The sequence below is a fragment of the Nyctereutes procyonoides genome, unplaced genomic scaffold (assembly GCF_905146905.1).
Source record: "Nyctereutes procyonoides isolate TBG_1078 unplaced genomic scaffold, NYPRO_anot_genome, whole genome shotgun sequence".
In the NCBI taxonomy this organism is placed as follows: Eukaryota; Metazoa; Chordata; class Mammalia; order Carnivora; family Canidae; genus Nyctereutes; species Nyctereutes procyonoides.
The window spans coordinates 29,940,595-29,963,303 of record NW_026575131.1 but is presented as its reverse complement, the minus strand read 5'-3'; the positions used below and the strand labels follow the sequence as shown (position 1 = coordinate 29,963,303).

At 39.5% G+C, this 22,709-nt stretch overlaps 1 protein-coding gene across 4 annotated transcripts in view; it reads right to left on the bottom strand.

The window, feature by feature from the left end:
• Positions 1-22,709, bottom strand: part of FHIT (fragile histidine triad diadenosine triphosphatase) — a 1,388,110-nt gene that overhangs the window by 1,214,152 nt on the left and 151,249 nt on the right. The gene's annotated exons all lie outside the window — the stretch shown is intronic.

Sequence of the window (22,709 nt, the reverse complement as noted above, 5' to 3'; positions counted from 1 at the left end):
CATGAAGACATTACTGAGATACCTACCTATATACAGAAATCAATCAAGTCTTAAACTTAATTTTCACGGTTGTTCTTACTATATTTTGCTGCCCTATTTCCTCGTCTTCTCCAAAATTTGTTGTAGGGATTTTTGACTGTGGCCTACTGCAGAGAATGCTCTACTAAACTGAAGATTCTTCTGAAAGCCAGCTTCTTCTTCAGAAGCCAAGCAGCATTACCTATGGTAGAGAAGAAGGAGTATCGAGTGGAATAAGATCCCATGTGTTGGAATCCTAATGAGGAAGACTGCAGGATTTTTTTTAATGGGAAAAACCATTTGCAAACTTCAAGGGAATATACTGAAACCTCACCTCTTTTTTGAATGTCCAAATAACTCTTTTTTTGAGGATGGTACTTTATCCAGGTTTATATAAAGAATCAGTACAAGAAGATTTAAAAGTAGGATGTTATGGAAAGGTAGTTTCTGCTTTGGATTAAAACCATCTCCAAAGAAATAAAATATAAAAATTAGACTACCATGTATGACCTAAAATATCTGATGAATCACAATAAAAATATTCATCACCTTACAAAACTCAGAGGCACAAAGAACTTATCAGTATCTACTATAACTTCTTACCTAAATTAAGTTTCATAGACCCAGAGAATTTCTTAGGCTTTAGTTTTCGGTGTGTTCAACTGCAAGTACTCTTGAGAATCAGCATGGTTAGTGAAAACCTTATTTTGCACAAAGGAGCAATTTAGGAAAAAATGTACAAGTTTATGGACCACCAATTTATTTGTCCATCCAAAATGATCAAAGTTTTATCAAGTCTCATAGAGAAAGCTATATCCTTAACAAGTTAAACTATCTACTTTGTTAAAAGGCATGTAATTGAGAAAATGGTCACTGCTCTTTCTTGACACCATAATGTTAATAACTTGGCATGTTTGAGATGAAGCAACACAGAGGCAATTTCTAATTGTTAATCTTGAAATAGATTAAGAGGTGTACATAGAATTAAGTAGACTGCATGTGGTCCAAGGGCCAGGGGTAATAGAGATGTGTGTGGTATTTGTTGCATCTACTAAATATTTATACATGAAATGTGAGTATCTGCTGTTTTATAGTAGCATCCTATTCCAACATCTTCTCCAAAATCAGATGGCAACAACACAGAGGAGCTACTTTTCCCCATATATTTCCCCTAGAGAACTCATAATTAGGTGGCCTGGTCTAGGCTGGTGACTCAGTGCAGAGGAGGCATACACATAAATCGGTGATATGAAGCAAAGATAGGGCTTCCTCTCCTTGGCAGGACATCCCTGCCTTCCCTTCTGTTAGAGCTTCCCCGCTCTGCCCTTGTATACATTCTGGACATTAGATGCCCAAGTGAGTTTAGAATTCATTAAAACAAGACTTAATACCCTCATATTGAAACTGAGAGCAGAGTTTACTGAAGATATACAGAGAGCAGATACAGACAGAACACCTGGGAGATTCGAAAAGAAAAGGAGCATGAGTCTCCTCAAAGGAGAAAATTTAATTTAATTTAATTTAAAACAATTGAGGGATCCCTGGGTGGCGCAGCGGTTTGGCGCCTGCCTTTGGCCCAGGGCGCGATCCTGGAGGCCCAGGATCGAATCCCACGTCAGGCTCCCAGTGCATGGAGCCTGCTTCTCCCTCTGCCTGTGTCTCTGCCCCTCTCTCTCTCTCTCTCTCTCTCTCTCTCTCTCTCTCTGTGACTATCATAAATAAAAAAAATAAATAAAAATTTATTTAAAAAAATAAAACAATTGAAAAAAAAAACTTTTAAATAAGCAATTTAAAATAAAACCATATGAAGAACACATGAAAATAATAGAAAGGATACTTGAAGGAGTCCCTACTGGCCTAGTAGATGAGTTTATTTGGTTCCCAAAAGATTAATGATGGAGATTAACTGAAACATATAAAATACATATTTTCAAAGTCCATAGATACTTCAAGAAAATCTCATTGGGTACTAATAGGAGGATACTAGACATTCATTTATTAATCTGAAAATTGAAATATGGTAATATGCCTATTGAACAGTGAATACAGTTCCCTGTTCGTGCCTATGAACTATATTTCAGGGTAGCCAAATGGTCGATGAGAAAAAGTTCTTTATAGAAGCATTCCATGTAATAAATGCAGGAAGAATGACAGAACTAGAAAACTGCCATTTTGCAACCCCTAATGGCACCCTTGGTAACAAAGGAACAAGCTCATGATACCTAACCTACTGATTAATCTCGGCTTTGCTAAAAGGACAATCCATCATTGTGTGTTTCACGCTGTGATGCAAAAGGACATGCAGAGCACCACCTACGAAGTATTCTTGCCTAAATAAATGTACACAATCTAGTCAACACTCTAGACTAAATACCAAGCTACTGAAGGATAAGTTAAACATTACCACAAGGATACAAACAGCCAAGTTCAAAATACAAGCAAATAACCCAGTTTCTCACACAAATTAGGGACATAGTTTGGGGATGGAGGAGGGTAGAAGAGTGTTATAGAATAAAGAAGATGTCAGGAACACAATAACTCAATACATACTGTGTCTGGGCCTCACCTGGATTCTCACTTGAACAAAACCAACTACAAAAGGTCATATTAAGGAATTATTTGCTCATTTCATTAAGCATGATAATGGCACGCTGTTTAAAGAAAGGCAGAATGTCTTTATCAGTCAAGAGATACACACTGAAGAATTTTCAGGTGAAATGACATGATATCCAGGATGTGTTTTAAAATACTTAAGCAAGGGATGCCTGGGTGGCTCAGCAGTTAGTGTGTCTTCTGTTGGCTCAGGGTGTGATCCTGGAATACCAGGATGGAGTCCCACATCAGCTCCCTGAATGGAGCCTGCTTCTCCCTCTGACTATCTCTCTGCCTCTCTCTTTCTGTGTCTCTCATGAATAAGTAAATAAAATCTTTAAAAATAAATAAATAAAATACTCAAGCAAAAAAAAAAAAAAGAAGAAGAAAGAAAATGGGGATAAATAAAAAAAAGACTTGTAAAATGTTGAGAATTATTACAGCTAGGTGATGTGGACATGGGTTCATTTTGCTATTAGTTCTACTTTGATGTAGATTTGAAACTTTTTAAGGCACAAGCTTAGAGTCAGACAACGTTGGTTGACCAGCTCTTCCACTTCCAGCCATAGGACCCTGGGGAGATCACTTCAGCCTGCAGGTTGCCATTCTCTGTGTCATCTAGTGGACAGGCATTTCTTCTAAATGTGTCCAATATTGTTTCTGGGATTTTATTCCAAGCAACCAACATCCATTCTGTGAATTTTGATGCTAAACCTTTGGATGTCCATACATTTGCAGACCAAAACATTTGTATCCCAACTGCTACCTACCTAGAGTAACTATAAGTGACCACCAATTATGAAATATATCCCAATTTAAGAGATTAAAAAATATGAAAAAATATGTGTTTAAATTTCTATGAAGAGGGACACTTGAGTGGCACAGCCAGCTGAGTATTCAAATCTTGGTTTTTATCTCAGGTGGGACCTCAAGATCATGAGATGGAGCGCCACGTGGGGCTCTGCCCTTAGCCAGAAATCTACTTGGGTTTCTCTTTCCCTCTACCTCTGTCCCTCCCCCGACCCTCATTCATTCTCTCTCTAAAATAAATAAATAAATCTTTAAATTTTTTGAAAAATTCTATGAAGAGATGTAGAAGAGGCTATGACAATTAAAATGCTGAAAACAATGAGATCACCTAAATGCCCACACGGCATCCCCTACTTCAGCCCCACAATCACCTCCATCCCCTATAATTCCTAGGTCATTCTTAGCTTACATGCCTCACTGGCTAAAATCCATACTTCCAACTTTTGTACAAGCTAGGGCAATTACCAGTGGCGTTTGCAAATGACAGGCCCTCAAAAGCTTTTTGATGGATGTTTGTTGCATAAATAACAAATATGCAAAATTTAAGCCAGGAAAGAAATATAACATATGAAAAAAGAAAAAGACAGGGAGGTGCCTAATGCCCTCTATACAAAGTTCTGGAAGTTGATTTGAGAAAATCTACCAAGGAGTTGTATGTGACCATTTCTTCCAAATAGAATCAAAATTCTGGAGGCAGAGTGTAAGTTACACTGCATTTAATGATGACTAGGAAGGTACATCTGCTCTATAAGGATGCTCTCTATTCACAGGTTCTAGTAATTTTCATACACCACCAGAAGATAAAAGATTGAGAAAATCAGTAAGGATATGATCTTTCAGAAGAGACTTTTGTTGGAGCCTAAATATGAAGTTTTCCTTCAAGTCCATGTTCTGAGAGAACTTTATATATGTATAATCTAAATGAAGTTCTTACTATATTTTGTTTCTTAAGATCCTTCTAGATAAGGATAAAAGTCATATATAAGTTTTATTAATAACATATCATGGCAAGCAATATTTATTGAGTTTTATTATCCACCAGGCACCTCACTCAAGTTCTTTCCAGGGCTGGCAAATGTAGCTGAATCAAAACCCCATAGTTTACCTACCACATCTCAGTTAATCCAGTACCACCGTACTCCCCATTTCAGGACAGAGTATGAGGTTTGGAGAGACTTGGTAACTGGCCCAAGTCATATAGCCAGTAAGTAGCACATTCAGAACTCACACCCAAGACCTATGAAAGGCCAATGTTTGGGCTTGTGTTTTTAACCTAAACACACAAATGTTCTGCAAATGAACTGTGATAAAAGATGGAGGGGGGAGGTATGTCCCAACCTGCCACAGATAAATACTTTTACAAAATATAATAAAAATTAACTACTAGAAAAATGAAGTTTTCAAAAAGCCATTCATATTCAAACCCCAAATTTATTGTTATTAGATTCCACAGGTAAATTTACCCTTTGTTGCACACGAGTTTCTCAATCCTTACCCCCAATTTCTGTAATGACTGCTGCACACTGTCACCAGTACAAGGACAACCTTTGGAATAGGGCTGTACTACATTATCTTGGTTTATTCATGCTTTGACTGCTATTTATCAGAAGGCTCCAAAGTTCTCCCATCAATCAAGAGGTTGATAATTCCTTTAGATGCTAGTTAATCTATCTTTTTTTTTTTTAACATTAAGTTGATTGTTAGCTTTTTCTTCTATCCTAAACATATTTGTCCTGATACTGGATATAATTTGCAAAGTAAACAATAATAGGGAACTTTCCAAATGTTGTGCTGCTTCATGATACAACTGCAACAGTATTTTGATAAATGTTAAGGGAAAATGGGATAATATGAAGTACATTTCCTTGCCAAGGGAACAATGAATAACAGTGAAGACAGAGAAAAGAGGATCAGAAGCACCCCCTCCCACTCTCCACTTTATATCCATCCTGAGGAGTGAGAGGCTGTTGGGAAAATAGCAGAAAAATAAGTACTTAAGAGATCTCAAAGTCTTCAACCTGCCATGTCCTCAAGAAGTTCTCAGTTAAATAATAAGAGTAACCCCTATAATACATTCACAGGTGAAAATCTGTCCTGGGAGGGTAGGAGGGAGGTTGGGGGGCACGGATTGGGGAGAAGAAGCCAAAGCTTCTTGGATTTTCTTTTTCATGTACTCTGAAGTTCCAAGGTAATAAGAATTTTTTAAAGTCACCATGGCTCCTGTGGCCCTGGTATGAACGAATGCGTCAAACACAGGGCTTCTGAGGCTACTCAAGAAATGGCAAATTTCTTAGGCAAAGCAAGGGCACAATGTGGAGGGGAGAAATGACTAGCCAGGAGTCAGCAATTCAGAGCAAACCCAATCCTGAGGAAACAATTAGAAACTGGCACAGGTCCCAAATCAATAAGCGGAGGTGGCTGTGGGCAGTGAGCATAATGGCTGGGTAATGAAAACTCAAATGCAGGTAATACAGCTCTGAGAGTAGAACGGCTTATTCAATGTCTCTCCGGCTGAGGAGAGGGTCATCTGTCAGGAGGATGGAAAAGGCACATCTAAACACGTTCTCACAGCCTGGCTACTCCCTGATCTCACAGCCCATGTAAGCAAACAGTACTGCTGCAGTTTCCCCAAATCCTGAGAGAAATAAAGTCCTCACAGCTCGCTCTTGTCAAGCCTGGAGTGCGGTCCCAACACGAAAAACACTTCTTACAGAATATGCAATGGATTCAAAGAGCTTTGGAACTCTATTTCCCATTAGCTCTAATGGAGGCTGTGCTAATAAATTCCCTGGCTCTCAGCTGAACAGGTGTAATTCAGTAATGTAGCTGTAATTGAGTGATGTCAACTCAATATAATTTGTAATGTTTTTCTAACAAATTATCTCATTTTTTTTTCTGGAAAAAAAAGTATCTGTGATTCTATGTGATAAGTTGTTCTAAAAGGCTGGCATACAGTGCTAATGATAAAGATCTTTAATTGATGGAAATGTGAACAGTAGCACTGGCTAAGAATGATCTTAGCTGATTCCTTAAACAGTATTAGCCTCTCAAACAGAGCACACTTTCACTTTCAAATTCAAAACATTTGCTGGTTGTGGCTCATGGTGCACCGATATTTCTGTATTTCATCACTATGATTATTCTACTGGACAGGTTCCTTACATACTCTGCAAATTAGCCATTCCTTTCTGTGCACGGTTCTCAAACCAGATCTACATGTTGCTACCTCTGTGTGTAAAGTAAGGCTGGTCTTCTTGTTGGGACCACCTTCTTCCCCTCATCCATGTACCTGTCAATGACCTTTGTCTCTCAAGTTTCCTTCAAAATCCTCCTCCTCCATGAAGCTCTCCAGACGTATGGTCAGAATTAATTTCTCTCTTCCTCCATAGTTCTGTCACCATACAACAGGGTAGATCCCCCTTGCACATACTATTCTCCTACTGCTGCCCCTGGTTAAGGCCCATTCATCCTTGGTATTTCAGTTCAGCGTCTTGCTCCAAAGAGAACCTTCCTCACCTCAGGTTAGGGCACATTACACATGCATTTTGATACCACTGAATTCCTTTCCTTTGTGGTACCTACCACAGTTACTGTTAGTATCATTTTGTCTCTCTCTTCCATTAGAATTAGTTTCTAGCCAGGGTCTATGTTGGGTTTTTCTTAAATCTAGTATAACATTTATCCAGTAAAATCTAGACAACATTCCATATCCGAAGAAAGAATAAGCAAATTGATGAATGAACAAACAAATGCTATCTCTGTTTCTCTTTGTCACTCAATAGTTCTTCTCCACCCGATTGTGAACTGAAAGGCAACACATTCCTCATGGTAGCCACCATAATGTCTAACTAACTTGCACATAATAGAGATGAACAAAAGCCAGTTGAAATTAAATTGAATTTCTTCTATTGTAGCCTTAGCATCATTCTGGCCATAGAGAATTTAGTTCCCAGAGCTTATCATGTTTTACAGCACCTGCTATCCATTGACCCTCATCAAGCTCCTACCATGTGCCAATCACTCTGCAGGATATTGTGGAAGAGAAGAAAATGATATTTAGTACCAATTACTCTACAGTTTCAGGATGATTCCCATTTATGACTACATTTCTGCAATCATGCCAGAAACTAGAGGAATTATAGAGGTTAATCAAACACAGACACCGTCCTTGAGGAGCTCAGAGTCTAGTAAAGGAGACAAAAAGTGATGAAAAAATATCAGGAGGTAAAATCCAGGAGTCACAAAAGGGGTCTCAGTAAAGAGTCCTGGTGTTCCAATGAGGCACAAAGGGCTACAGTAAGCTCAAGGCTCAAGGTAGTGGTGGGGTTTTTAAAATGAGTCTTACCCAGGTGGAGGTTGGGACTGGGAATGCAACAAAAAGGAATGAAGATAGAGAGCGAGGCCACTCCTTCCTTGGTTCAACAGATCTTTATCATGTCCTATGTGATTCATTGGGAATACAGTGGTAAGGAAACATAGGTTCACTCTCAAAGGAGCTTGCATTTATAAAGATAAATTAGCAACAATGCCACCTTCAGATGAGCACTCTGAAGAAGAGCAGGGCCGAGTGAGGGGCCAAGCTGAGGAGAGCTACTCGAAATGCAGTGGTCAGGGGAGGCTTTCCCATGGCAATGACACTGAAAAATGACCTGAACAAAGTGAGGGAGTGAGCAACGCAACACTCCATGGGGAGAACATTCCCAGCAAAGAGAACAGTGATCCTGTCCACAGCAGAGGAAATGCTGACACCTTCTTCTTTTTCAAACTGGGGTCTTTGAGCATGTTCTTGGGGATCTGAAGATCCTTGAAGAGATTTTCAATTTTTCTTTTCATTTTGATAACACTCATTAGTTCCAGATGGGGACACCTGGGTGACTCAGCAGTTGAGTGGCTGCCTTCGGCTCAGGGCATGATCCAGATCCAGGAGAGAGTCCCGCATCAGGCTCCCTGTGAGGAGCCTGCTTCTGTCTCTGCCTATGTCTCTGCTTTTCTCTCTATATATCTCATGAATCAATAAATAAAATCTTTTAAAAATAAAATAAAGTAAAAAATAAGATTAAATGATCCAGATGCATTCTGGATCAGCCACATGGTACCTAAAATGTGGGCATCAACACAAAATTGCTAGGCCTGGGTTTGCATCCATATTTGTATTTACAATTCTGCTGGTGTCAGATAGTGCTGTTTTAATTGCCATGAGCCAAAGACAGAAAAGAGGTAGAATTACTACTTAAAAAATGTGTTTGTGTCCTGAGACCTCAGAGGGACGATGGTAGGGTATCAGTGAACTGTCCCCATAATAGCAGCTGAAAGTGTTAGGAAGAAGTCCATTACACAGTTCAGGCCAACACAAGCTTGACCAGCTATAAAGAGCCTTTGACATAACAGACATTCCATATTGATATCTCCAGAGATGATCCTGATTAAATAAAACAACACCATCCATCATGTTATATTAATATCAGTAATTTGAATTTGGTTTTGTCATTTTGATTGCATTTAATTTATAAATGTGTTTTACCTGTATTTGTCTAAGAACTACACGCATAGAAAGCTATACCTAGCTTTATATTTTTTACATGTTTAGTAACCAAACTACAAAAAACAAATCAAAGCAACGTTGGAGATCTGTAAGAATTTCTCCCTTTAAATGGCCTCTGTATGTTACTCAAGACTGGACATAGTCAAGACAGTGGTGGAGAATTCCACCAGAACCATTGTTAGGGAATAGCTCTTGGTGGTTTCCAATGAACCACACAGTAAGTAAAGGAAAGAAAGGAAGTGAATATCTTTGGCAGGAAAAAAAATATCACAAACTGGATAGACCTAACAACTGTAACTTTCCTTCTCTGTGCACAAAGGCCGTAATTTATGTAACATATCAGTTAAACCTCTTTCAGAACACCTAGCCCAATGGAACCTTAAACAGTAGAAAAATACTTAGGGAAAAGAGTGAGGGTATAGCAGCTATAATTAAAGGTTCACTGCACTCCTGGGCCAGATTAATCACAGAGCCAGATGAAGAGTCAAACGTCACTAAAAATGCAAAATAAATCCAGCTAAACATATTTCACCTGCACGGAAAAGTTTTTGTCACAACCCAAGGCTGTTCTATGCCAAGAAAAGTGAACAAGAGGCAAGAAAACAATCTGAAAAACTCAGACAGTTGGTGGGAATGACTCCTTGGATCATAGAACTTTATAATGATATTAAGTGAGAGCCGGCACCTGGAATCAAGCTGATCAGGGTTCAAGAAGCACCCCCAACAGTGATCAACTCTGAGACCTAAGCAAGTTCTTTAATATCACAGAAAAAAAAATCAAGATAAAATAATACCTACATTATAAAGTTGTTGAAAGGGTTTAATGAGGTCATAAATGCACATAGCCCATTTAGAACACTGCCTGTCATGTAGTAAGTGCTCCATAAATGTAAGAAATTATCTTGATGATGTTCTAGCTTTACCATTATATGAGCACATATCTCTACAGATGACCCAATAGTATGCCTTTACCCAACTTTACAGCCCTGGAACAATATCTCTAGGATTGTTCTAGATGATCTGTCATACATACACAAGTAGAACACTTTTAAGATCATCCTTCAAATAACATCATTCTCTATCACTCATTCACATAATCCAACCACCTTACAGAGTAGGCATTGTTATCCCTATCTTACAGGTAACATGCACAGTCCAGAGAAGAGGATGGACTTGCTAAAAAGGACATACAGCTTATAAATAACACAGTCAATATTTGAGTCCAAGTCGGGGTCGAGAATCTGCTTTTTGGAAATTCATCACCAAACAACATTGTTCTTTGACTTCCTGAGTTCAGTAGAGAGAAACACTGGGAACAGTTGGTCACATGCACATAATTGTTCATTCCTCTAGATTCTCCAACTTGTAGGCAAACTAGGGTGTTTCATTCTGCAGCTAAGCATTTCCCTAAGCTACAATTTATTGTTTTGCTGTTAACTAATATGGAGTCAATACAAAAATCATCCATTTGAACAGTGTTATAGTAACTTTCACAAATGAAGCTTAATTTGAAAGTACGGTCCAACATTTTTACATATTGTCCCACCGATCACAGCTAACTCAATTCACACTTGAATTTAGTTCCAAAAGAAAAAGGAATGCTTTGCTTTTGTCCTAATGAAAGTCATTTAATTCATTTTTGTAGACTTTTGGGGGGGGGGCAGAAAGCACTGAAATGAACTGAATACCCACAAACTAAAGAGAATTAGTTCATTTTGGGAGCCCTGTTACACCTACTCCTAAGGTTGTTTTTTTTTTTTTTTTCTTTTAAGAGAATCTTTGTCATAGTGTATACTTTTCTCAAATTATCCTATCTGAGTAATATTTTCATTTGTAAATGGCCACATTCTCTTTCAAGTAGGGGGAACCAGAGCCCTTAAATGTTTCAAGGAACCTTCAGGACCCCCAAACTGCTACAAATGAAACATCTAACGATTGCTCCTTTGAAGCATCGAGACGCTGGCCATCAGGGCATTGAGGGCAGAGAACAACCGTGCAGCTCTGTACTTTGCGTAGCTGGACCCGCTGCTGTCCAACCCCTTAATGAGCTACAGTGGACATAGTCAATCAGAAGCCAAGTCTGTGGCTCAGGGAAGAAAGCCGGCTGCAGAGGGAAGGCTGGAGGGAGCAGTTTCCCAGCAGTGCTTTGCTGCTACAGTCCAGCCCTGTCATCTGTGTGTACTCCTCATTAGGAACCACGTTGTGGGCCAGCGTACCTTCTCCAGCTGCAAGCAAAGGCGGCACCCCAGAATTGCCCTGTGGCCCCAATGCGTGACTAATGACTAGAACTCTGGCTTCTTACTTGATGCTTGGCCTTCAGAATTATGTGAACCTGTTCTGAAAGACACACCACTGTCACAGACGTATGGAGACAGATTAAGCTCCAGATGGAAGACTGTCAATGTCAATTGGTCACTGATCTTACAGCCTGGCTGGCTTTTCATCTGAGCAACCACAGAGAATGATTTCAGCACTCAGTTCCTTAGCTCAATTAAGTCTTAGGATCGAAAGTCAAGTTATCTGGGTTTCCCAAGCATTCTCCACCAAATGTTTGTGTTTTGCTGGCCCCTGCCCACTCATTTGTAGTTGCTAAATTCATTCTTGAGCATGTCTTCCCTTTTCTGAGTGACTGACTATTCTGCAGAATGTTCTGGCTCTTCAATGAACTATACGTTGTTGTTGTTGTATCAGCTGTCCCATAAAGAGATAAAATCTGGATCAAATGCAGGACTTGTTGTTGGGAGAGAAAAGATAAGGTGAAGAATTAGCAGAAGAGCAAGAAGAAGGCAGAGATGATTGAAGGTTATGAAACATTTAGGAAGCTCTTGAACACCTTCCCCTTATTTCCCTCCTCTGACTCTCTGGATCTGCCAGTTACAGCTGCTGTGTTTTATGCTCCCATTGTGATATATGTTTGGTTCAGACCTGTTGACTTTGCTCCTCGGTTATAGGTAAGGGCCTCTCTGTTTCCTGGCCTTATCTATCCAGCCACTTGTCTCCTCCTAGGGCTCGGATTTCTAAAAAAGCATATATGCTACTTCCTATCAAAGGAATTTCATTGCATTCCATAAATTCCTAGTACCAGACTCCAGATGCCCATGGTAACTTTTAAATTCATCCTATTACCTCAGCATTTTTGCCATAAATGTGCAATAATGGTGATGATAATGTTTTTCTAAATGCTATACATACCATAATTCATTCAATCTTCACAGCAACCTTCCAGGGGAGGTATCATTATTATCCTCTTTCACAGATGAAACAAGCAAGACATCGAGAAGTCCACAGACTTGCCTGAGGACACTCTGTTCGCCAGCACAACAGCCATGACTTGAGTCCAGGTAGCCTGGCTCTAAACCTGTGTCCTCAGCCTCTGTCTTACACTGCTCCTCAGAAGGAACATTCCACCTCCCTGGTTTTCCATTCCAACCCCTCCAATGTACAATGCTAATTACAACTAGAATACATGTTATGGCAAAACATGTCCCAAAGTATATAAAGTAAGAATTAAACTTTGCCTCTTCTCCTTCCTCCTGTCCCTCTACCCTTCAAATCCTTATAATTTCATTCCCTGAGGGAGCCAGTATTAACAATTTGGCATGCATTTCTGTTTTTGAATACGGGCATACATTTTTACACATGTTTATATAAAACATACTGTTCTGCCACATGCTTGGCATCTTTTCACGTCAACTTACAGGGATCTCCTCCATACTTTTTAATGGCTGCAGAGTAATTTCAATGTACAGACATATAATACAGTATTTAATGAGCCCCCTTCGATAGATATTTATTTCACATTTCAGTTTCTCATGACTACCAACACTGCTGCCATTAACTTCTTCGTATACCTGGTCAAGTATATTGACAGGATTTACTGTTAGAAATTTCAAAGAATGTCTAGGGCAACACATTTCAAACTATGGTTGGTAGTTTCCAAACCACCTGATCCAAAGTTTATTATATTAATTTATATTCACAATACGGTACATGTATCTCTATCTCTCCATTTTCACTCACATTGGTTATTATCTCAACTAAATAATTTGTAATTTAATTACGGGAAAAATGAAGTTATAATGAGTTCCCTAAGGTTCCCTTTGGGATTGCTAATTTACTAGGATCCACACAACCAGTCTTGAGAATGAAATAAAGCAACTAACTAACCTCAAAATATCCTGTCTGCCTCTCTTAAATAACTCTTCTAATCTGACCTCATTTATATAGTGACCTCTAATTCTTTAGATTGAGTTACATATGGATAAATCTCATGGAAACTTGCCCAAAATCCAACAATGAAATAAAAAGATATCTTAGTAGGGAAAGATGACTCTCCAAGATCATTAGAGGTGCCCAAAATTGCCTCCCATGTCCCCAGGCATAAACTAAAATATCAACTGATTTTTGACAGTATAAATAAAGGATGTGCCCCAGACTGAATAGAAATGAGCAAATCTTGAGTGAAGGACTGAATTTCTAGGAGCTGTGCAGTGTTACCTAGAGGCATGAATTAGGTGGATCTGATTCTATCCTGAAATGAGTAGAAAAACTATTCCAGGTGACCACTGCCCCTCAAGCACAGTCACTCAAAGGACCCTCTTCTAACTCCATAGGAGGTGTCATTCATCAATTCCACTCACTGAAGATGCTGTGTTTTGCATTCCAGAGTGGCACCTCAACTGATATAAAAAACACAGACTAAATAGAAACATCATCATCTTTTTCATCATCATCCCTGGCAAGATTTGCATTATGTGAATAAAGCACTCTGCTAATTCTCTAATCAACCACATGAGGTAGATACTGTTAGTATCCAATTTTACAGTTGTGAATATGAGGCCATAGGTAAATAAGTGATGTTTCCAGGGCTCAAACCACTTCTGTATTATGTCCAAGGCTATGCTCTTGACCATTACACCATATTCCCTTCCACAGGCATAAAATAAACATACCAGAAGAGGAAAAAAGTCCCAACTACAGGAAGGATGACAGAGAATGGTGGGCAGTTTGTGTATTGAATGAAGCATAGGAGACCAGTCTGATGGTAAGTCTCCTGTTTCAGAATGTCTGCATGTAACTAAAAAAGCATCTCCATTAATGTTTACAGGCACAAATGTCCACAGGGGCCAGGAAAATAACACGCATGAGTGAAGGGCCAAGCGCGAGACAAAGGGAGGAGTGAAGATTATATAACCCTTCCACAGAAAGTAATCCCTTGAGCTAGTAACTCCTGTGTTGTTCAAAGCTTGCCAGATGACCAAACTTTTTTGAGAAGTGAAAAATCCAAATTTTTAAAATTTTTTATACTAAATTTATTTTTTATTTGTGTTCAATTTACCAACATACAGAATAACACCCAGTGCTCATCCCGTCAAGTGACCCCCTCAGTGCCCGTCACCCATTCACCCCCACCCCCCGCCCTCCTCCCCTTCCACCACCCCTAGTTCGTTTCCCAGAGTTAGGAGTCTTTATGTTCTGTGTCCCTTTCTGATATTTCCCACACATTTCTTCTGCCTTCCCTTATATTCCCTTTCACTATTATTTATATTCCCCAAATGAATGAGAACATACAATGTTTGTCCTTCTCTGATTGACTTACTTCACTCAGCATAATACCCTCCAGTTCCATCCACGTTGAAGCAAATGGTGGGTATTTGTCGTTTCTAATGGCTGAGTAATATTCCATTGTATACATAAACCACATCTTCTTTATCCATTCATCTTTCGATGGACACCGAGGCTCCTTCCACAGTTTGGCTATTGTGGACATTGCTGCTAGAAACATCGGGGTGCAGGTGTCTCGGCGTTTCATTGCATCTGAATCTTTGAGGTAAATCCCCAACAGTGCAATTGCTGGGTCATAGGGCAGGTCTATTTTTAACAAGTTTTTAAATTTAATGAAAAGTTTTTCAATTCATCTAGTGCTCAAAAAAATCCAATTTTTAAGGCAAACTGTTCCTATTTGTAAGCTCTATTTCAACGTCTTAAAAACATTTCTAGGGTGAGTTTGCAACCTCTGACATCCACAGGTAAGTAATCCACATAGAAGCAATAACATGGAAGGAATGGTAGCAGCGTTGTGAGATAGCTAGCATCTAGCTGTCCCTTACCCTTGCTCACATACCCTTATCTTTCTCAGGAATCTGGAAGGTAGCAACATGCTCAGGGAAGACAGGCTCTGTCCCTATCCAAGAAGCTGAATCATGACTGGTCTAATCAGTAAAGGCAACTGAATTCTCCTTTGCCAATGACTAGTCTGGAAGGGGAAACGTGTGTTTCACATCTGACCCAGTTCTGGCTAAAGAGAAATAAAAAGATACCTGCTAGGAGACTTTAAGGAAAGACTTTCTTCTCTAAAATGAATGAATGAAAAAAAAAAAAACAAAAAGAAAAAAATGAATGAATAAATGAATGAATGAATGAATAAATAAGAGAGGCTTGACACAAGATGATCATTCTCTCCTATCCTATGTTGGATGCTAATCTGCTAATCTGGGACCTTGGGGTAGTGAAAGCTATGGCAGCCTTCTTGTGGGCATAAGGCAACCACACTAAGGATGAAGGTCAACACACGACTGATGGTATAATGGAAGCATGGAAGGGGCTTGGGTCCTTGGTGAGCAACAAAATCAACCTGAGACTGTTTATCTCAACGCTTCTTATTCAGAAAACAGAAAACATGCTTGTGCTTTAGGACACCACTAGTTGGGCTTTCTGTTACTTTCTGTTACTGAACGCATTCTAGTGAAGGATGTCTCTTTCAACCTCTCTTCAGAGTTGTAGCCTTTTGTTTACAATATCCCTAATGCGGAAAACTTCAGCAACATCAAGTTTATGCAGTTAGAGTCTGCAACAACATGTGAGATGAGGCTCTACCACTTGAGAACACCCACACTCTGCTTCAAAAATTTAAATTATGCTGTTAGCTTTTCAAGATGGATGAAATCCTTTACAGCATCATATAGCAAGGACTTAACTGCTCTCACAGTTGCCAGGCAACTGCATACGTATATGCTGCCTAGAAACAAAATTTATGACCCTTGACTCCCCAGAGGAGGGTCTTTCTCCACAACTGATATGCATGTGCCCAAGTCTGACACTTTCCATCCAGCAAAGGTCATGGTGTACATCGGGGCTATGCAACAATCCCAAACTCATTATACTGCCAACTAATATCATTCTTGATCACATCATAAATTGTGGTTCTGCATGCAAAGCCAAACGACAGAGTGAAGACTGTCCTGGGGCATAATTCCCTGTCCTCTGGCCTGTCTCATTATATAGACTGATTGGGTACCATCCAGGCAAAGGAAAAGAACATATGAAGGTTCCTATCAGCCTGAAGAATCACTGTCAGGTGAACAGAGTTTTGTAAGCATCTTTCATTGTTCAAGGAAAGTTTGTCTTCACAGCAAGTGATACGATGAACTTTAATAATGCCTCATGGTGCTTCTAACTTTGAGTCATTTAAAAAAATACATGCACATGCAGGCTAAGATATGCTCATCACTTTATTAGTGCAGAAATTTCAAAATGCAAATACAAATGCCCCACATTTACAATTCATAATGGTTCCGGTGTTGTGTTTTTGCAAGTGAATTTTTGAATATTTTAAATTCATAGCATCACAGTATGTAAAAATCAAGAGGGACCCTGAGATCAAGCAGTTGAATCTAAGAGAATGCAAGGAGAATGCACAGCTCCTTAGGAGTCAACACAGCACACACACACACACACAAACACACGCCCACCCCCAGTTGCTTAACTCCTGGTCTAATGCTCTTACCCAAAAACAATGTGCTTGTCCCTCATGTAATCAACTCTTTATCACTGTGGCAATGAAGGTTAGACACAATTTAGTTTCAATCTGATGACAAACCAAACTCTCCATTTAGGTCTTAGTTGCTGTATTAGTCAAAATTAGGTTAAGGTGCATGTGAGCCACCCCTTGCCTACCCTCTGTAGGTAGCTTCTATTCTCTCACTGAACAAGTTAGGAGGTCAGCAGTCCAGGGCTGGTATGCCAGTTCCACAGATTCATTACAGACCCATATGCCTTCTAATTTACCACCTCTCCATTCCTAGAGGATGGTCCTCCTTAATGTGATCAAAGGGGATGGGAGAGCCATAATATCTGCATCCTAGTCAGCAGAAAGGAAGACTCTTCAATAAAATGTCTCATTAAGGATTCTCCTAGTTTGAGTTCCTCCTGCAAGCAATGCCCAAGACAAGTACCAAGAAGATGGGTTGAGACAGCTTATTTGGAAACGGATCCAAGGAAAGTCAAAGGAGAGAGGGGATCAGGAGAACTGGAAGGGAAAAGGGGAGGGGCAATAAAGCTTGTGTTATCAAGCTGGTTATACATGTGAGCGAGTTCACTCGCTTCTGGAGATCAAGCTTGTGTTATCAAGCTGGTTATACATGTGAGCGAGTTCCCTCGCTTCTGGAGATCATACAAAAACTGCAGAATGTATCTCAAAAGTATCCATCACACTGACTGAGGCTGGAGTTATCCACCAATATCTCTAGGCTCTCCAGTGGTCAAACTGATACAGCATGGCCCAGGCCTCAGGTGAACAAAAACAGGCATTTGCCATAAATCATATTGTTAGCATAAGGTATGTAGCATGGCCCAAGGTCACAGGTATACAGAGACACTCTAATTGAGCAGGATATATCAAGGGGCTCAAAGGTTATTTCCCAGGATCCAACAAAGCTAGCCTTTTCATTGGAATGCGCAGAGTTTTAACACCTCTAGTTTGCTGAGTTAACCTTCTACAATCTGTTTGGCAAGAACGTAGTCATAAGGCCATACCCACCTGCAGCAAAAGAAGGAAATGCAGTCTTTGTTCTGGGCAGCCACTTGTCTACTTAACATTCAGGAATTCTATCACTATGGAACCATAGTTCTCAAATTTGAGCATGTCAGAATCATCTACAGAGCTTGTTAAAATAGGATGCACGCACTCCCCACCCCTCACCACCACACCTCCTGCTGGCTCCTGGTTCTAGTAGGTTCAGTAGGTCTGGGATGAAGACTGAGAATTTGCATGTCAACAAGTTTGCAGGTGCATTTGTTTTGTGTCGCTGCCAGAATAAATAATAACAAACTCAGGAGTAAAACAACACAAATTCACTATCTTACTGTAGTGTATATCAGGTCTCTCAAGTTGCAGACAGGCTACCATCCTTCCTGAAGGCTCTAAGGGAGACTTGGTTTTCTGGTTCATTCAGCTTATTTGCAGAATTCAGTTCTGAGGTCTCTGCTTCCTTACTGGCCATGAACTGACAGCATTCTCAACCTCCAGCATGGACCCATCCCTCCACAGTCAAGTTAGCAATGAGAGTTTTAATTATTTTCATGTTTTAATCTCTCCTGCCTTTTCATGATCAAATCTCTCTGACTGCAGCCTGGAAAGATTCTCTAGTTTTTCAGTGGCTAGTTTGATTAAATTAGGTCAGCCCAGATATGACACAATTATCCTCTCATCTCAGGTCTAGAATCTTAATTACATATACAAAATCCCTTCTACCTGCTAGGATAACATCTTCACAGATTCTGGAGATTAGGGTGTAGACATCTTTAAGAGAGGCCATAATTCTGCCTACTTTACCAGTTCATTCTGACACTGCTAGTTCAGGGACCACACTTTGAGAACCAACACCATAGAAAAGGAAAGAACTACCAATCTCTTCCATAGCATGGAAGTGTCAATTGAAAGAAGTACAAAAGCTTTATATGGAAAGTATCTAAATAAAGGGGTGCCTGGGTGGCTCAGTCGGTTGAGCATCTGCCTTTGGCTCAGGTCATGATCCTGGGGTCCTGGGATCAAGCCCAGCATCGGGCTCCCTGCTCAGCCAGGAGCCTGCTTCTCTCTCCCTCTGCCCCTCTCCCTGCCTGTGCTCTTGTTCTCTCCCACTCTCATAAATAAATAAATAAATAAATAAATAAATAAATAAATAAATAAATCCTTTTAAAAAAAGTCTCAAGTGCTTTAGCAAATGGATTAACTGACTGCAGTTTTACTTCTTCCCTGGGCCCAATGCCTGCTCAAAAAGCTGCTCAAAAAAGTAATGAGAGAAAGGACACAAAGAGGGGCCAGAGAGACAACAGAGAAACAAGGAACAGAAATCATTCCCACACTAGAGAATCAGCTGTTGCATATGCTAGCCTGTTCTCGGAATGTATTCAGTAAAATCCATAAGTGATTAAGAGAGAAAGAAAATGTAATAAAGTCAATCCTGAATTAAAAATAATAGAGAATTCCACTAAAATTCCAAAAGGTCTCTTTATGGCAATATGCCTCGTGGTCTTTAGAATGCCAGAGTATGCAGTGAACCTCCAAGAAGAAGAATACAATTTCTTAATCTGGCCACTGACCATTTTCTTCATGGCACATATTATGGAACTGGATTCCCTGAAAAATTCAGTTGTCAAAGTTGCTCTGGGGTGAAAGGGAGTAATTCGATACACTTGCACTTTTTTTAGTGGTGCTTCTCAAATTTGGCTGCATATTAGAATAATCTCAGGAGTTTATGAAACCAATGCCTAGGTCATACACCCCAGAGATTCTGATACACTTGTTCTGGGGCATGCCATGGGCTTCAATGTTTTCCACATTCCCCGGGATTCTAATGGAAAGCCATGATTAAGGACCACTACTATGGGTGATAACTTTGTTCCCCTGATTCCTTTAGAGCTAAATTATTTAGTTACTCACCACAGTGAGAAAATGAAGTATTGTTCTATGTATTTTAATTCTGCTCAAACAAATTAAGGGAGGGATTTTGAGGATTAAAAGGGAGGGCCAGAGTACAAAACAATTCCACACTCAACAACACCATTCTTTTCTACCATCCTTGCCAGACCAGATGACTTTAATCTCATTATATCTCCAGAATTTAGCGCAATGCCCTGGTAAATGTGCAGTAAGTAATGTGGCAAATGTTGAAGAAGTATGAATAAAGTCCATTTCAAAATGCAGGTCCTGGAAGAATCACTCTTTGCTCAAACCTAAGTGCAGATAATTGGAGCAAATAGTGAGATGGGGAATTGGCATTTTGACTGGCATGCTACCAAGCACATAGATCTTAAATGATAAATATTTGATATATGAATGGATGGATGGATGGATAGATGGGTGAATGAATAAACTTAAAAAGATAAGCTTAAGTATGCTATGCTGAAGCATGAGATAATTGGGTGAAGGCTAGAGTATGAAGCCCAGAGCTGGAACTGAAGTTCAGAGGACAGGTAGATCCTCCTCCAGGTTTGTGTAGATCACTAAAAACACTTGTGTATCACTAAATATCACTCAAAAGACTCTGCTCAAGTGGAGGCACTTGTTTGGAAATTTGCAAATCCCAGCTTCCTCTAATTCATCTCTGTCTTCTTAACCTATTATGACCCAATGCAACCCCTTCACCTCTATCCAGGATGACAGGAGAAGAGAGTGTGCGCAGGAGCTCTTATCTTCCCCTGCTCTTTTTCTTTGCTACCAACATCATGCTGCACAGTAACTGCCAACTGCCTTTTTTCCAGGACACCTTTTGAGAGTATCTCCCTTGGATCACCCAGGGTAGGTAACTGCAGGGTTTTTTTTTTGGTCATATTATAAGTCTTATGGTACATGCATCCCTAACAAGTGCCATCCCTAAGATGATGTAGCATGTCATCCAATATTCTGTCCCTTAATTCATGGTGCTGTTTATCTTGGCTGCAGGAAAATAAATTATTGGTGTATTCAGAAAGTCTCATACCACCTTTCCTCCTCTCCATTATCATAAAAGTTTAAATTACTTATTTATGAACCAAATAATTTATCTGAACATTTTAACAATACACTAGCACTTATAAAGGCTTTTATATCAATTTTGTTAGAGATACAAAGTCAAATATCACTATGGTACAAGTTGTTTTTTTCTAATATCCAATAATATATTAATGGGGTTCCATTTTGGCCTTTTACAATTAGTACAAGAAGCACAACAGATCCACAGTAATCTTGAGAAAATGACAAATGGGTCCCAGCAACAATTTGTCCATGGAATGCAAGGCCTTGACACAGCACTTCTAAAACTACTCCAAAAGAAAAAGCAAAGAAAAGGAAAAAAAAACAATACTCCAAGTCAAAAACCATCAAGAAAGAGTCAAAAAACTCTCACAGATTATTGTTGGGAATCTAGAGTAAACAACATTCCTAGATCACAATCTAACAATATGCATCATATATTCACAGCTTTAAAATATTCATTTTTTCACCATTATTTCAAGAACCATATCCCAAGGAAATAATAAAAGATGAGCCAAAAGATATATCACATATGGATGCTCACTTGGTGCTACTTCCCATAAAGAGAAATTGAAAGAAATGTACAAGTCCACAAACAAGGGGCTTCTTTATACAGTTTTCTATCTACAAAATGGACTGCTATTCAGTCATTAAAAATGATGTTCCTAAAGAATTATTGTTTATAGGAATATGCACAAAAATATACATGCTATAAAATTAAGTAGAACACTAAGATGTAAAACAGTGTATCCTGTCTATAGCCGATATGCTCATAATGTCTATTTGCATATATATTTATATTCTTGCACAGACTGATAGAAAGTGATCAATAAATATTTTTGAACATCTAAGTGGCGTGTGTGTGTGTGTGTGTGTGTGTGTACAGAAAGACAAAGTAAAGTACCTCAAAATGTTGGTGGTGGTACTGACTACACTGTAGAATTCTGGGGGATGCTTATTCTCTACCTTACACTCTTCTATATTTTCTATGTTGCCTCAAAGCACGTATTATTTTTGTAATCCAGAAATATATTATTACTGATCTGTGGGCTACAGAAACTCATTGCTATTCTCCTTGGAGTATTCCAATGATGCCAGCACTCTGTTGTTGGGCACTTTCCCCCTTGTTTGGTCTCTTCCAAAATCCATGGCTTTGAAGCCAGAATCATTTGGATTCAAATTCTAGCTCTTTACTTTAAAGTTCTATGACCTTGGGTAAGTTCATTCATCTCTCTGAGCATTCTGTACCAATGGTATGGGGATGTTTGGGGAAGTAAATGAGAAGTTCTCAGCCTATCCAATAGTCATTTGTCCCTCCCATTTCTTTCTAATAGGACCTGACTCTGATTTTGTTTAGTTGATGGGGCCCACACCCCAGATTCAAGGACAAAAGGCTGGGCCCTACCCAGCCCTAGGCTGTAAGCTTGACCAGACCAGGATCAACATGGGAACTTCATTCTCCTTGCAAAGGATTGTTTTAGAGTAGGGTTTGAAATTCTGGCGAATGGAGGAGGGCAAATTGCTGGAGAGCTTCTGAAAAGGTTTTTCTCATTCTTTCTTTTTTTTTTTTCTTTTTTAAAGATTTTATTTATTTATTCATGAGAGACACAGAGAGAGAGACAGAGACATAGGCAGAGGGAGAAACCCGATGTGGGACTTGATCCCAGGACCCCAGATCAGTCCCAGAGCCAAAGACAGATGCTGAACCACTGAGCCACCCAGGTGTGCCAGTTTTTCCTTATTCTTAAGAAAACAAAGGATACATGAAAGGATGGATACACTTTTCTATTTCTGGCCTTCAAAATACTGGTATGTCAGGGTGTCTGGAAGCACCCTACCCAACCTGTTAACATAAGGGGACAAAAGGGGACAAGTCTATGTAGAAAAGTAATATCTGAAAGAATGACCAAAAAGGGGGGGGGGGGCAGAAAGAATCCTGGTTCTCAATAATGCTGC